Source organism: Podarcis erhardii, assembly GCF_964252035.2.
Source record: "Podarcis erhardii genome assembly, chromosome: 2".
In the NCBI taxonomy this organism is placed as follows: Eukaryota; Metazoa; Chordata; class Lepidosauria; order Squamata; family Lacertidae; genus Podarcis; species Podarcis erhardii.
The window spans coordinates 12,043,994-12,058,566 of NC_138498.1; the positions used below are offsets into that span (position 1 = coordinate 12,043,994).

The 14,573-nt window shown below is 46.1% G+C and overlaps 1 protein-coding gene across 35 annotated transcripts in view; it reads right to left on the minus strand.

The window, feature by feature from the left end:
- The window catches only part of HOXC5 (homeobox C5), a 160,514-nt gene that overhangs the window by 70,341 nt on the left and 75,600 nt on the right, over window positions 1-14,573 (minus strand). For 2 of the 35 annotated variants that reach the window (XR_014153182.1, XM_081849013.1), the window contains one exon: window positions 2,619-7,627. The exons of the other annotated variants lie outside the window; for them this stretch is intronic. The gene's annotated coding sequence lies outside the window, so the exon portion shown is untranslated. Of the gene's footprint in view, window positions 1-2,618; window positions 7,628-14,573 lie in introns of those variants that run through there. 35 annotated transcript variants of the gene reach the window in all.

The following is a 14,573-nucleotide window of genomic DNA, read 5'->3' on the forward strand; positions in this document are numbered from 1 at the left end:
CCTCTTAAAATACAAGACACGACACAGTCTTTATAAAAGTATAAAAGAGTTTACTCACGTTCTGTTCACAATATGATCCCAGAAGGTAGGCAGGCTTAAAAAGGTTACATACAGTTAGAATCTATCTTGTAGCAAGATAGTACTGTCCTCTCTTGGCTGGGAGCCAAGAGGGCATGTTGCTCCTTCAGAAGATGAAGATGGCAGAGAGGCAAGAGGCAAGAGACAAGAGGCAAGAGGGAGAGTGGCTGCCTGCCCTGTGCTTTTATCATTACCTGCACAGGTGAGGCCACACCCACCTCTGGTCACATGCGGAGGAAGTCCGTCCCCAGGAAGTTTACCTGCTTGCTGGACAGACATCCCTCCCCATGTTCTAACATGTACACTCTAGGAATGTTGTCATTGACTGCTCCTGTGTTTACATCCCACATAACCAACAATAAAAAATAGGTTGTTGACATCCATCTGTCTCAAGAGAAAATGGAGTGTGCTTCCGGGGTGAAGTCAAACTGCTGTGTTAGCAGCACCAAAGTGACTTTCCCTATATGGAGGCCCTGGGCTGCCCAGGCGACAAGACCCCCCTCTTGGCCTTGCTCAGGGGTCAGCAACCTTTTTCAGCTGTGGGCCAGTCCACTGTCCCTTAGACCATGTGGTGGGCCGGACTATTTTTTGGGGGGAGGAGGGAATGAACGAATTCCTATGCCCCACAAATAACCCTAAGATGCATTTTAAATAAAAACACACATTCTACTCATGTAAAAACACACTGATTCCCGGACCATCCGCGGGCTGGATTGAGAAGACGATTGGGCCGCATCTGGCCCCCAGGCCTTAGGTTGCCTGCCCCTGGCCTTGCTGATGTGGTACAAAGGAAACCAGAGCAATTTGCTTGGCACCAGCTTGGCTGCCAGAGTTGCCAGAAGGAGGCATACAAGATGCCATCTAACTGCCTTAGAGACTCCACTCCAGGTTTGTGCAGAGTTTACTTCTTAGCCTTTTCTTCTTCCAGAGATATCCTGTAAGGCAGCAGCGGTTTAGGATCAGAGTCGTCCTTCTCCAAATGGGCTACCGTCCCAGGTCGACAAGCCCCATCTGCCCCTCACTTCCCTGTACAGCACGTGCAGAAACTGCCTTCTTGACTGTTAGACCCACAATTGGTCTCAACTGCTCACTCCACCAGAGCCTGTCTTCGCATGCAAGGAACATCCCTAACTCACCAAGGGTTTGAGACCCATCAGCTACCCTGACCTAGTTTAGATGGCCAGTCAAAGCTGTTCCTGGGGTGTGGCCGCTGTCACATGCTGACAGCTTCTAGGAGCCACAGGTGAGAGCTGAGTGCAGGGTGGGGACCAAAGATGGACAATCTACGTACCTCAGAAGGAGGATGGCATGTCCCTCACCAGAGATTCTACTCCTCCTCTAACACCCCGTAAAGGTAAAGGGTAAAGGGACCCCTGACCATTGTGGCCGACTCTGGGGTTGCGGCACTCATCTCGCTTTATTGGCCGAGGTCAATAAAGCTTTGTGGTCAGCATGACTAAACTGCTTCTGGTGAACCAGAGCAGTGCACGGAAATGCCGTTTACCTTCCCGCCGGAGTGGTACCTATTTATCTACTTGCACTTTGACCTGTTTTCGAACTGCTAGGTTGGCAGGAGCAACAGGAGCTCACCCCGTCACAGGGATTCAAACCACCGACCTTCTGATCAGCAAGTCCTAGGCTCTGTGGTTTAACCCACAGCACCACCCGCGTCCCCTAACACCCCATACACCCCCCCAAAAAAAGATAGGCAACACAAGAAACACTAGACATAAGCGGTCAACAGGTCACCCCAAGGCCTAGGTAAATAAATACATTTTTAATTGGTAATGAAAACTTAGAAGAGTTGGCACTACTCAGTTTTGTAAAGAGAGGTCATTACAGAGTTGGGTCCCTTGTACTGAGGATGGCCTTTCCTGCCTCACCACATATCTAATTTCAGGATGATGTGGGACCATCAAAGGACATCCCTGTCAGATCTCAGAGTACGGGAGAGTCTGTAAGGGAGAAGAGACTATTATAAGACACTTTACTTCAGCAAACCTAACTGAAAGTTGTATTCCTCTGTCCCTGTGGGCCACTTCACACATTGCATGACAACAAATGCAGGTTTGGCACCCAGGCGACACCTGCAGCCACTACCAGCTCCCTGTCAAGTGTGCTTGTATGATCCCCATTGCGCCCACACTTTACACATTTAGGAGTACACTTGAAGCATCTCAGATATTTCTTTTAATTGGCCCAATTAATTTCAATATTTTTTTCTTCTAATTCATATTTCCCAGTGCAGTGAGTGGGACTATCCACACACCCCTGACCATTGCTCCTGGACACCGGCAGGACTTGTCCAGGAAGGGGGAGAGATCACTAGTTGTTGCAAATCACAAGCCAAATGGTAAAGCTGCCCCCACCTCTTTTCCTGGACCACCCTCGAATGGGGTTCAAGGAGGAGAACCCCCCTTCAATATTTACCAGGTTTGCCCAGCCCTGACACAGACAGAAATTCAACAGGTAGGTGTCCAAATGGTAAGGCACCAGTTTAGCTTCCCCGAGCAAAGGCACAGAGTACAAAAGACAAAAAGTCCGTTTCCAAGTTTATTGAAAAAGCCACTCAAAAAGTTGCACATTTCTTAGAAGGTTACAAACAAAAAATAAAAACATTATAAAATATAACTAGCTAAAACCATACTCACACAGCAACAATAGTTCAAAACACAGCGAGCAGTCAAGAGGCGAAATACCAGGGCAAGATATTCTGCAATTTGCATTTGAATTCCCAAATCCTTTATCCTTGAAAACCCACGTGGAGGACAGGTTAAGGACCAATCATTTCTTTAGGTCAATTACCAATTTACCAATGGCTGTATGATGAGACTATATCTTCTGATTGTCAGGAGACCGGCACAGCTGAATTTTGTTTAGACTCAGAAACCTTGAGATCAAAAGGCTGTTCCCTCTGTTCATGTACCAGGCTCCCAAGTTGTATATTACTTGATAGCCTCCTGTACCTTTTTACAACCCAATCCATACTCAGGCCCCCAGCTGCGCCAGGGTCTACAAATCAGATAACATCTCATCCTGCCTAGAGTCAAGATGTAATTGACTCACACCTCTAGAGACAGGGAGTTTTACGTTTAAAAAGACCAGATACCCATTCCCCAGAAGTTTTATCTCTCCCACAATGCCTCACTCCTGCGTGAACCAGCATTTGACATACTAAGATTTCCCATCTTCACTACACCCTCCCCTCTAAGATGAAATTAAAGGTTTAAGCCCCTAAATTTTATCAGTACTATTTACACAATTGAGGTAGTTCCAACCAATCTGGGGCATTTAGTACAGTCATACCTCGGGTTAAAGACGCTTCAGGTTGAGCATTTTCAGGTTGCATTCCCTGGCGACCTGGAAGTAACGGAACAGGTTACTTCCGGGTTTCGCCGCTCGCGCATGCGCAGACGCTCAAAATGACATCACGCGCATGCGCAGAAATGGCGAGTCACGACGCACAGACGTGCAGACACGCAGATGTGGGTTGCGTTCTGCTCAGGATGCAAACGGGGCTCCGGAACGGATCCCGTTCGCATCCAGAGGTACCACTGTACCTCTAAAATAGCAGCTCACTCCACAGACAGGTACAAGCAGGACAGGGTGTCCGCGACTAGGTTCATTTTCCCAGGTATATGAGAAACTGTGAACTGATAGTCTTGCAGGGTCAGACTCCATCTGAGTAACTTCTGGTTAGTGTGTTTCACTCTTTCTAACCAGCACAAAGGTGAATGGTCAGTTTGGACTTCAAAATTATTCCCCCACAAGTTAGGGGTGGAGTTTGACCAAAGCCCAAACCAAAACAAGACATTCTTTTTCGACAGTGGAATAATTCTGCTCACGTGGTAGCAACTTTTTGCTCAAATACACAACTGGACGCCAGGTTCTTTCCTCATCTTGCTGAAGCTGTACACCCCCTAATCCTGTTTGGCTAGCGTCTGTCTGTACTACAAAGGGTTGGGCGCAAGCATCACCCTTGAGCTCACTAATGACTGTTTTAACATTTCAAAAGCACGCTGACACTCCTCAGTCCAGGTCAACTTAACAGGCAGAGATTTCTTACACAAATTCGTCAAAGGGGTGGCAAGGGTTGCAAAATGGTTAATAAACCTTCGATAATAATTCACTAGCCCAATAAAGGACTGCACACCCCTTTTGTCTGAGGGTGAGGCCATTTCTGTACACCCTAGACCTTGGCCTCCAGGGATTTGATATTTCCAGACCCCACCCTAAACCCCAAATAAATCACCTCTCCTTGAGCAAACTGACACTTGGAGATCTTCACCGTCAGGTTGGCTTCCTGCAGCCGTGACAAAACACTCTGCACATGCCTAAGATGCTCCCCCAGGAATCAGAAAAGATAGCCAGATCATCTAAGTAGGCACAACAAAAATCACTCACATCATGTATCAGAGAATTAATCAGTCGCTGGACTGCCACGGGCGCATTGCGCAATCCAAAAGGTAACACCTTAAATTGATATAGACCCACATGGGTAATGAAGGCAGATTTTTCTGACGCCTCAGAGGACAAAGGAATTTGCCAAAATCCTTTGGTCAAATCCAGGACCGTGATGAACTTTGCTCTCCCTAGCTTTTCAACCAGGGTGTCAATTCTGGGCAAGGGACAAATATCAGGGAGGGTCACAGAATTAATATGCTGATAATCCACACAAAAACGAATGGTGGAATCAGCCTTAGGGACCAAAATGATGGGAGAAGCCCAGGCACTCTTACTGGGTTCTATAACTCCCAAATCAAGCATTTCCTGCAATTCAGCCTCGATGCTTCGGGCATGAGCTTCACTGACGCTATAAGGCCGTGATACAATAGGTGCAGCATCACCAGTGTTAAAATGGTGTTGCATCAAATGAGTTCTCCCTGGTTTAGTACTGAAAGTACGGTCAAAAGACTGTAGAACATCAAAGAGCTCCCTAGCCTGTTGTTCGGACAAGGTAGGTAAGCGTAACACATCCAAGATACAGTGGACGCTCGGGTTGCGGAAATAATTTGTGCGGGATGCACGTTCGCAACCTGCAGCGTTCACAACTTGTGTCTGCGCATGCGCAGGTTGTGATTTGGCCTTCTGCGCATGCGTGACCGCCGAAACCTGGAAGTAACCTGTTCCAGTACTTCCAGGTTTTGGCGGTCCGCAACCCGAAAAAACGCAAACTGAAGCGGCTGTAACCCAAGGTATGACTATACTTCCAGCATGTTTTTATTCCTGCAAGAGGTCTATAGGGGCTGTAGGCACCTCCTCTCGACCTCCAGAGATGGCCAACACAGAAAGCTCAGATTCAAGGTACCTTTTCAAAGAATTGGCATGATATTCTCTAGATGCATCATGCAGCTCCTGGCATTCCACCAGATAGCACACAGAGCTCAACTTGGCCTTCACTATGCCCGGCCCATGCCATTTGACTACCAGTTTGTGGGGTCGGGTGGGTTTCAACACTAAAACCTGATCTCCCACTTCAAAACTTTTTGTCACCGCCTTCAAATCATAAAAACGTTTCTGTTCCAACCAAGCGCCCTCCAAATTATCCTTGGCAAGTTGCCAGATGTCAGACAATGTCTGCCTCAGGTTAGCAAAATACTCAGACACAGAAGGTACCTTAATCTCCTCCTCCGACCCCTCCCACTCCCTCCGGAGCATGGACAGAGGAGTATTCAAAAGTCGACCAAAAATCAACTGATTGGGTGCAAACCCTAGACTCCTTTGATAAGCATCATTGTATGCAGACACAACTAAAGGCAGATCTTGATCCCAGCTAGACCCATGGGCCAGGGCACACTTCCGCAACATCTGCTCGAGAGTTTTCTGAACTCTTTTTATAAGCCCATTTCCCTGGTGCTGATCCACAATACTAGTGTGATGGTGGACCTTTGTCAGCTGCAAAACCTTCTGAGTTAGCTCAGCCATTACATTGGTTCCCAGATCACCCACTAGAACCTTAGGTATCCCCAAAGAACCAAAGGCCAAAACCAAAGCTTTCACAAGATTTTGGGCAGAAGTATTGGGCAAGCTTGTAGCCCAAACATATCTAGAGGCATAATCAATTATTACACAAACATACTGCTTCCCAGCACGGGTTTTCTGCAGGGGGCCCACCAAGTCTATTCCCCATTTTTCCAAAACATTTGCGTCAAGAGGTACACTCTGTAAGGTATTAGGCATGCTGTCTTTATCATTCCCTATTTTTTGACACACAACACAAGAGCGTATAAAGTTCTTTACACTTTGGTGCACATCAGGCCAGTAAAAGTACCGGCTGATGCGTTCCAGGGTCTTCTGTACCCCCAAGTGGCCTGCCAGACCATCATGATGGGCTAAGTCCAGTACCTTAGGACGCTTTGACCCAGGAACCACCAGCTGCAAAACAACGTCTTTGTCTTTGATCTTCTTTGGCCAGAACTGTCTGTACAAGAGCCCCTTTTCATACAAGAAGCGGGCGCGCCTCTTTCCTTGGGGAAGGCTCTCCACAGCGTCCCAGGAAGCTTGCAAGGAGGGATCAGATCTCTGCTCGGCTTCAAACAATCGCAAATCCCCCAACACAGCGGAAGACCCAAGATCTTCCGAAACAGCAGGGATACTTTTCCCTGGTTCCTTGGGCTGAAACACAGACCTCCCTTTCGATCCCAGAGCCATCAGTCGACTCCCAACCGGCTGGCTTTTGTTTCCCAAATGAGGCCGGTTCAGCCTAAAAGTCTCAGCAAACTGCGCGGCTTGCTCAATAGTAGCAGGGCTTCGGTCCGCAACCAAGCATGCCAATTCTGCAGGCAAATGGCGGTTAAACTGCTCTTTAAGCATCAATTGTCTCATCCCTTGAAAGGTAGTTACACCCTCTGCCGACATCCAAAAGTCAAAATTCTGTGCCACTTTAGCAGCAACGAGGGTCAGGCTTTCAGTTGAGGCAGCTTTATCAACCTTTCGGAAAGCCCGCCTATAGTCCTCAGCCCTCAAACCATATATTTGCAAAACAAGGCGCTTATAATGTTCATAGTCCATAGCATATGATAAGGGTACCAGTCCCATTAAATCAGCCAGTTCTCCACTGACTTCACTGACTAGGGCTCTCAGAATGATCATATACAGTCTTGGGGGAACTCCCAGTTCTTGACAACTCAGTTCAAACAATGTCAGATAACTCAAAGCGTTTATGGGAGGTGTATAAGCAGGGAAGAGGCATAGATCCAAATCCCATAGGCTAAACTCACGAGTTGCGCATCTTGGGGCCACATCTCGCAGCTCCTGGTCATGGGTGTACCTCGGAGCAGGGTGATAACTCGGTGCTTGTCCCTCCAGACGCCGAGGTTCCTTCTCCCCATACACGCAAGAGGGTCCGTAGCGTGGCCCATAGTCCTCCTCCTCTTCGTACTGTTGAGCCGACATTCTAGGCTCCCAATATCCTTCTGACAAGCAGACTTTTGTTGGACTAGCTGATCGATAAGTAACAAGTCCACGATTCTCCTGGGGTTGACGCTCCGACTCTCGGTAGTCACCCGCAGCCACTGCACGGACCTCCCTTGGACGTCTCAGCAGCTCCCTGTAATCAGGGATAATATATCTGTTTTATAAGAATAATGAAGTTTAGCTGATGTGTTAGAAAGCCTTCTAAATAGTATGTGTTCACTGTAAAACTTGTAAGCAGATCTCTGCATACATGACTGGGGTCTCATGCTGCCTGCATAGCACAACTGCAGCACCACCACAGTGTATGCCTCTTCCTAGAATCACAGATTTTTAGAGTTGGAAGGGAACCCTAGAGTCATCTAGTTCAACCCCCTGCAATGCAGGATACTTTTGCCCAATGTGGGGCAAGAACCAATGATCCTGAGATTAAGAGTCTCATGCTCCACCCACTGAGCTAGAAACAGATGCAGTAGTATGACTGCACTGGAAAAGGATACTTTGTACTGTACAGCTAATTTTCCCAATATGCAGCGACTAAGAGGGACCCAGTGAAAATGAAATCAGGCTACATCTGCGGAGATTCCCTCTTCTGTTATAACTAATAGTGGTTTCCTTGATTTTATCTGGCCACCCCTAGCAGTGAGTAACCGTGTCACCCTCTAGGGAAGGCTCGGTGTGGTTTATTGTGGTCACACAACTGATGGTATAATGTACTGGGTCTTTGTCCATGGAGTTTTCTTGGCAGGGATACTGGAGTGGCTTGCCAGTTCCTGCTCCAGGTGGATCACGTTTAGTCAAAACACTCCACTATGACCTGTCCATCTTGGGTGGCCCTGCACAGCATAGCTCATAGTTTCTCTGAGTTATTCAAGCCCCTTCACCACGACAAGGCAGTGATCCATGAAGGAGATGTATGTATGTAGTGATGTATTGAAGTGAAAGCTGGACCATCAAGAAAGCTGATCGCCAAAGAATTGATGCTTTTGAATTATGGTGCTGGAGGAGACTCTTGAGAGTCCCATGGACTGCAAGAAGATCAAACCTATCCATTCTTAAGGAAATCAGCCCTGGGTGCTCACTGGAAGGACAGATCCTGAAGCTGAGGCTCCAATACTTTGGCCACCTCATGAGAAGAGAAGACTCCCTGGAAAAGACCCTGATGTTGGGTAAGATGGAGGGCACAAGGAGAAGGGGACGACAGAGGACGAGATGGTTGGACAGTGTTCTCAAAGCTACCAGCATGAGTTTGACCAAACTGCGGGAGGCAGTGGAAGACAGGAGTGCCTGGCGTGCTCTGGTCCAGGGGGTCACGAAGAGTCAGACACGACTAAACGACTAAACAACAGCAACAATGTAGTGGGTAGAGAAAGTGACGGGGAGGGCTGCGTTCAAATAATTGCTCTACTATGAATGTCACTGGTTAGCTGTGTGGCAGCTACTGTCTCTCAACCTGTGAATGGCACAGGATAAAGTGGGATTAACCCCATATATTCTACACTGAGTGACTTCGAGGAAGGTACATAACATACGAATGCAGTCCATCCCTCCAATGCCTCTCTAAAAGGAACAGCCAGGTAACTGCAAAATAAAAATCATGATGTGATAGGTTGGTAGGTTGTATGAATCCCCTTTGATCTAAATGATGATCAGGTAGTGTGATCTTTTCGAATACAGCCATGCATTAGCCCTTTTGAAAACATTCCTTTAATCCAACAGAGAAAGGTAAAGATGCATTGTCAGGGAAGGAGGGCCAAGCAGGTTCAACTAAGAAAGCAAGCACAAATACATGGCAGTAAAATGATGCAACCATTTGGTTCATAGTGTTCAAGGGGAGGGGAGATCTCCTCTCACATCACTCAAGACAAGCCATACTAGTTTAAAAATGAGAGAAAGAGGGAGAGGGAGAGGGAGAGGGAGAGGGAGAGGGAGAGGGAGAGGGAGAGAGAGAGAGAGAGAGAGAGAGAGAGAGAGAGAGAACGCATTATATTCCAACTAATGACCTTGATCTGTGAGTAATAACTATAGGCCATTGAATGGTTTATATCCTATCTCAGAGGTCAGCCTAAGAAATTTCAGTGGTCCATTCTGCCCTTCGCATTTCTGATTGTGTGAACAAGCCTTACAGCATTTTAAACTCTCAAGAGGTACAGCAGCTCTTTTTCAAAGCAATAGCGTCAAAAGGGCTTTGAAATAGAAAATTTGCACATCTGTTGGGAGATGATACCCAGATGCAAATTCTGAACTTCGGCCAAGGAAAAAAAACACCATACAAAGAAGAGCCATAGTCTTTAGTGCTCTGGAAGTGTGCAGAGTTTTAGTTCTGGGTTCACAGATGTCATCATCATTGTTTGGGTTGTTTTAATCATTTGCAGGAAGAAAATGGATATCACCCCAGTCACCCAGCTTATACATCACTGTACTATACATAATAATGCTTGTTTAACTCATTAGAGATGGGATGGGATGGGGAAGCTACAGCTCTCCAGATGTTATCAAACTCCAGTTCCCACCATCCATGAACATTGACCATACTAGCTGGGACTGCTGGAATTGGAGCTCAACAATATTTGGAGAGGTGCTTGCTTTGGCAGCACATACACTAAAATCGGAATGATACAGAGAAGATTAGCATGGCCCCTGTGCAAGGATGACACGCAAATTCATGAAGCGTTCCATTTAAAATAAATAAATAAATAAATAAATAAATAAATAAATAAATAAATAAATATTTGGAGAGCTACAGATTCAGCACCCCTTATATAGGGAGTGTTCAGAAGTCTTCAGCGATTCTCATAACAGGGATGTGGGACCTCAGACCCAGGGGCCAAATGTGCACCCAGGGTTCTCTATGTGGCCCTCAGGATTCTACCATGTCCCCAGCCCCTCACTGGTCCACAAGGGAATATGACCATCAGGCTGAAAAATTCCCCCACCAATCCCTGCCTTAACATTAGACTGAACATTAGGAGAAACCTACAGTGGTACCTTGGGTTACATACGCTTCAGGTTACATATGCTTCAGGTTACAGACTCCGCTAACCCAGAAATATTACCTCGGGTTAAAAAACTTTGCTTCAGGATGAGAACAGAAATCGTGCTCTGGCAGCACGGCGGCAGCAGGAGGCCCCATTAGCTAAAGTGGTGCTTCAGGTTAAGAACAGTTTCAGGTTAAGAACAGACCTCCAGAATGAATTAAGTTCTTAACCCGAGGTACCACTGTACTGATAGTTAGAGCATCTTGACAATGGAAGCAATTACCAGAGGGAGGGAAGGGGCGTTGTTCTAGTGAAGGCTGGAGAGCGATCTTTTGAGGGTGCCCTGGCTCTGTATTTCCTGCATAAATCAGGAGGTTGGCCTAGGTGGCCTACACAACCCATTCCAAGAATATGATTCTGCCCCTATTAGGAGTTGCTGGTATTAACCCTGCAGCACATATTTGGGCAAGGGGAGCAGGGAGAGATAGTGGATTGTCTAGAAGGCTGCCTTGGAAGCAGGGACTTCCTGGTTCATATCACAATTCCATGCATGTCTATCCAAAAGTACCGTATTTTTCGCTCTATAAGACGCACCAGACCACAAGATGCACCTGGTTTTTGGAGGAGGAAAACAAGAAAAAAAAAATATTCTGAATCTCAGAAGCCAGAACAGCAAGAGGGATCGCTGCGCAGTGAAAGCTGCAATCCCTTTTGCTATTCTGGCTTCTGGGATAGCTGCGCAGCCTGATTTCGCTCCATAAGACGCACACACATTTCCCCTTACTTTTTAGGAGGGAAAAAGTGAGTCTTATAGAGCAAAAAATACGGTAAGTTTCAGCTAAGTGTACCCAGGATTGCTGCCTCACAGAGCAATCCTCCTTACCTCATGCACATTTGGAAAGGACAGAGCTCAGTGGAAAGAGCATCTGCTTTGCATTCAGAAGGTCTTGGGTTCAATTCCTGGCATCTCCAAGTGGGACTGGGGGAGAACTGTGCCTGAAACCCCAGAGAGCTGATGACAGTCCATGTGGACAGTACTGACCCCGATGGACCAGTGGCCTGAGCTGGATTCTTCTGTTTGTATGTAGATGGTGTGTAGCTGCCTCTCTGCCAGCCTCCATCAGCAAAGAGGAGCACCTCCATCTGGCAGCAGTGGTTCTGTAATGGTAGAGGCGCCACCTTCACCAAGATATTCTGGTAACAGGATATTCTGGGGCAAGGGACTAGTGTGTTTGGACCCAAACACCATGGATCCCTTCAACAGTCTAATCCTTGGACGCTCAGCTACACCTTCAGCCTGGAACTGGCATAGCAAAATTAAAGGGGCAGGTGGAAAACCCACCTTCCACAACACACACACAAAGTGCATATCACACATATTCATTTCATTCTATTGCATATAGATTCATCACAGATAATAACACACTGATAGATAAGAACATTTTAAAAGCTTGCCAGATCAGATGGTGAACATCAATCTAGTTCCTCATTCTCTTTCCAGACCAATCAAATAACTCTGGAAGCTCACGAGGACGGCATGAAGGTGGTGCCCATTCTCTGATGTGTATTTCAGCATCAGGTATTGTATATTGTCTGTATCCATTGAGGTTCTATCTAGGTATCGTGGCCAATAGCAATTGATACCCAACCTCTATGAACATCTCACCTTCCTTTAAAGCAGGGATTAGGAACCTGTTGGCTGTGGCTCCTATCAACCCCGACCACTGGTCATGCTGGCTGTGGCTGAGGAGGGCTAGAGTCCAACAACATCAGGAGGGCCACAGGTTCTACACCACTGACCTAAATCATACCTTAAGGACACCTAGCTAATACCATGCAAATTGAAGGTTTCCAAGGCAACTCAGAAATATTGACCCCCAAAAACATTTAAAAGGCAAAAGTAACAAGTTTTCCCAAAGAAATTCCTGTTTCTGTAGTTTAACCTCTCAGTCAACCCCCACCCACCCATATCTTAACAGACAAGGGAAAACAATTGCATTCTCTCCCACTACCTTATTTCTGAGATCATTTCCTCACTTTTCTCTAGGCCAGATGTTGTTGAGCCAGGCTCCTTAGAAGCTTATCCAAACTTCATCAATGAGAAGTTCAAAACTAATGACTACTGGATAACTTGTACACCACACTGATCCTTCCATGTAGAACAAAATTATACGGAAATGTCAGGCAGATATGGTGGCCATCTTCGCATTGCCAAAAGGGAGGACATGAATTTACACAAATTTTGCATTTACTAATGTGTGAGGTGTATATTGTGTGTGTGTGTGCTGAGAGAGGGGGGGGGGTTTAAATTTAGAAATAATTACTGTAATTGAAATAGAACTATGACATATCTCACCATAATGGGGAATATTGACCAGGTGACCTGTGTTATCCAGGTGCTAATTGCTGATGGGCAACTTCAAAGCCCCCTCTCTGATCTCCCTTCCTATTGTTCTTTAACTTTAATACAGACTCAGACTGGAAAGCCCTTCAAAGAGAGGACTCCTTCAAAGAGAGGGCTATAAAGCAGGCCACATGGCCACCCTATGGGCAGGGCAAGTCCTTGGGTGTCAGATTTTCTGGGGCAATTTGAGAATAAGAATTTGAAGATGTGCTCCAAACTGCAACCCAGAATCTTTTTCAAGATACAGTGATTCTATGACAGACATGCAGAGGTTTCACATGGAGACAATCGTGTGTAGCAACAGTTCTATGACGACAATGATTTAGGCTCAAAAAATGCATTTCTTCCTTGGAGCAAACTTCATTGAAAACAATTAGACTTATATCTGGGTAGACAATTATAGGACTGTACAGTATTGCTAGTTTTAAAAATGACTGATCTCAGTTATGCTCACCCTAATCACTGAGCTTTTCCATAGTTCTGATTGTAAACTCTGAGATAAAGACTTGTCTCCTGCTTAGCTCACCACACATACAGATAATACTTTTGCTATTTAATCAACAGTAGCAATAACACAATCATCTCTGCACTGACTTCCTTGGGAAACACTCATAATCTGATTTGAGGAGCATAGTTGACCATACTCTGTCAGCCTTTCCCACCATACCACCATCCATAATCCATCAGCCCCAGTCATCATGGCCAAGAGTCAGGAACTGCAGTTGAAAACATAGCAGTCATCTCACTTGAGGACCACAAGTTCCCTAATAGTAAACCCCTTGCTTCTGTTGTCAATAAGCACAATGCTAGATCTCACTGAGTCTCTCACTCCATGAGGAACATTGTGTACGCCCAGGATTATTGTGCATCTGTAAGCAATTCTCAGTTGTACCTTTACACTTAAAACACATTTATGAATGGTGGATGAAGAGCTTCTGTGCGTGAGGCACAAATTTAGCAGGTGAAATGTTTCCATCTCACTACATATCCACTGGTGGGAAAACCTTTCCTGGCTGATCCCCTGACTGCTTGCCTGTTAATAATGTTTATGTACTACAGTCAGTGCCATCAATGGCACTCAAAGTAGCTAACAGATAATAAGGAATAAAAACCAACAGCACTTAAAAACAAGTAAAACAAAAGCACAGTCATATAAAACCTGCAAATTGGGCAGTCACATAATCAACCAGTCCCTAAGAACACAGCAATAAAGAAACAAAACAAAAATGCCTTCTCAAATGCAAAAGGTCTAAACTTGTTGTCCAAAGGAGAACCTTATACAAGCCTCACTGGCGATAGTATTCCAGGGTGTGGGTGTAACTGCAGAAAATGTCCTGCCCTGTTGGACAGGCTGTAGAACAAACCTGTCTAATTATTGGAATGCTGAAGGACTCACCTTTGGATCTCAATAAGCAGTACAGCATACACTCAAACACATCAGTGCCTTGAATTGGGCCTGAAAGCTAATGAGTGCAGCTAGGCTAAAACTGAGCATTTCCAGGGCATGCTCTGAAAGAAGATGAGACTACCACCTCACCGAAGATAAGAAGCTGTGCACCTAATGACTGCCTGAATGGGATGGGTATGAGTTTGTGCTTACAGATCTTCCCATTATGCAGTAGGCTGGGGTGAGGAGAGAAACTGGGAGAGTCTTGGGAACAGATGGGAGCAAAGAAGCCCATAAGCAACACGTGGGATGT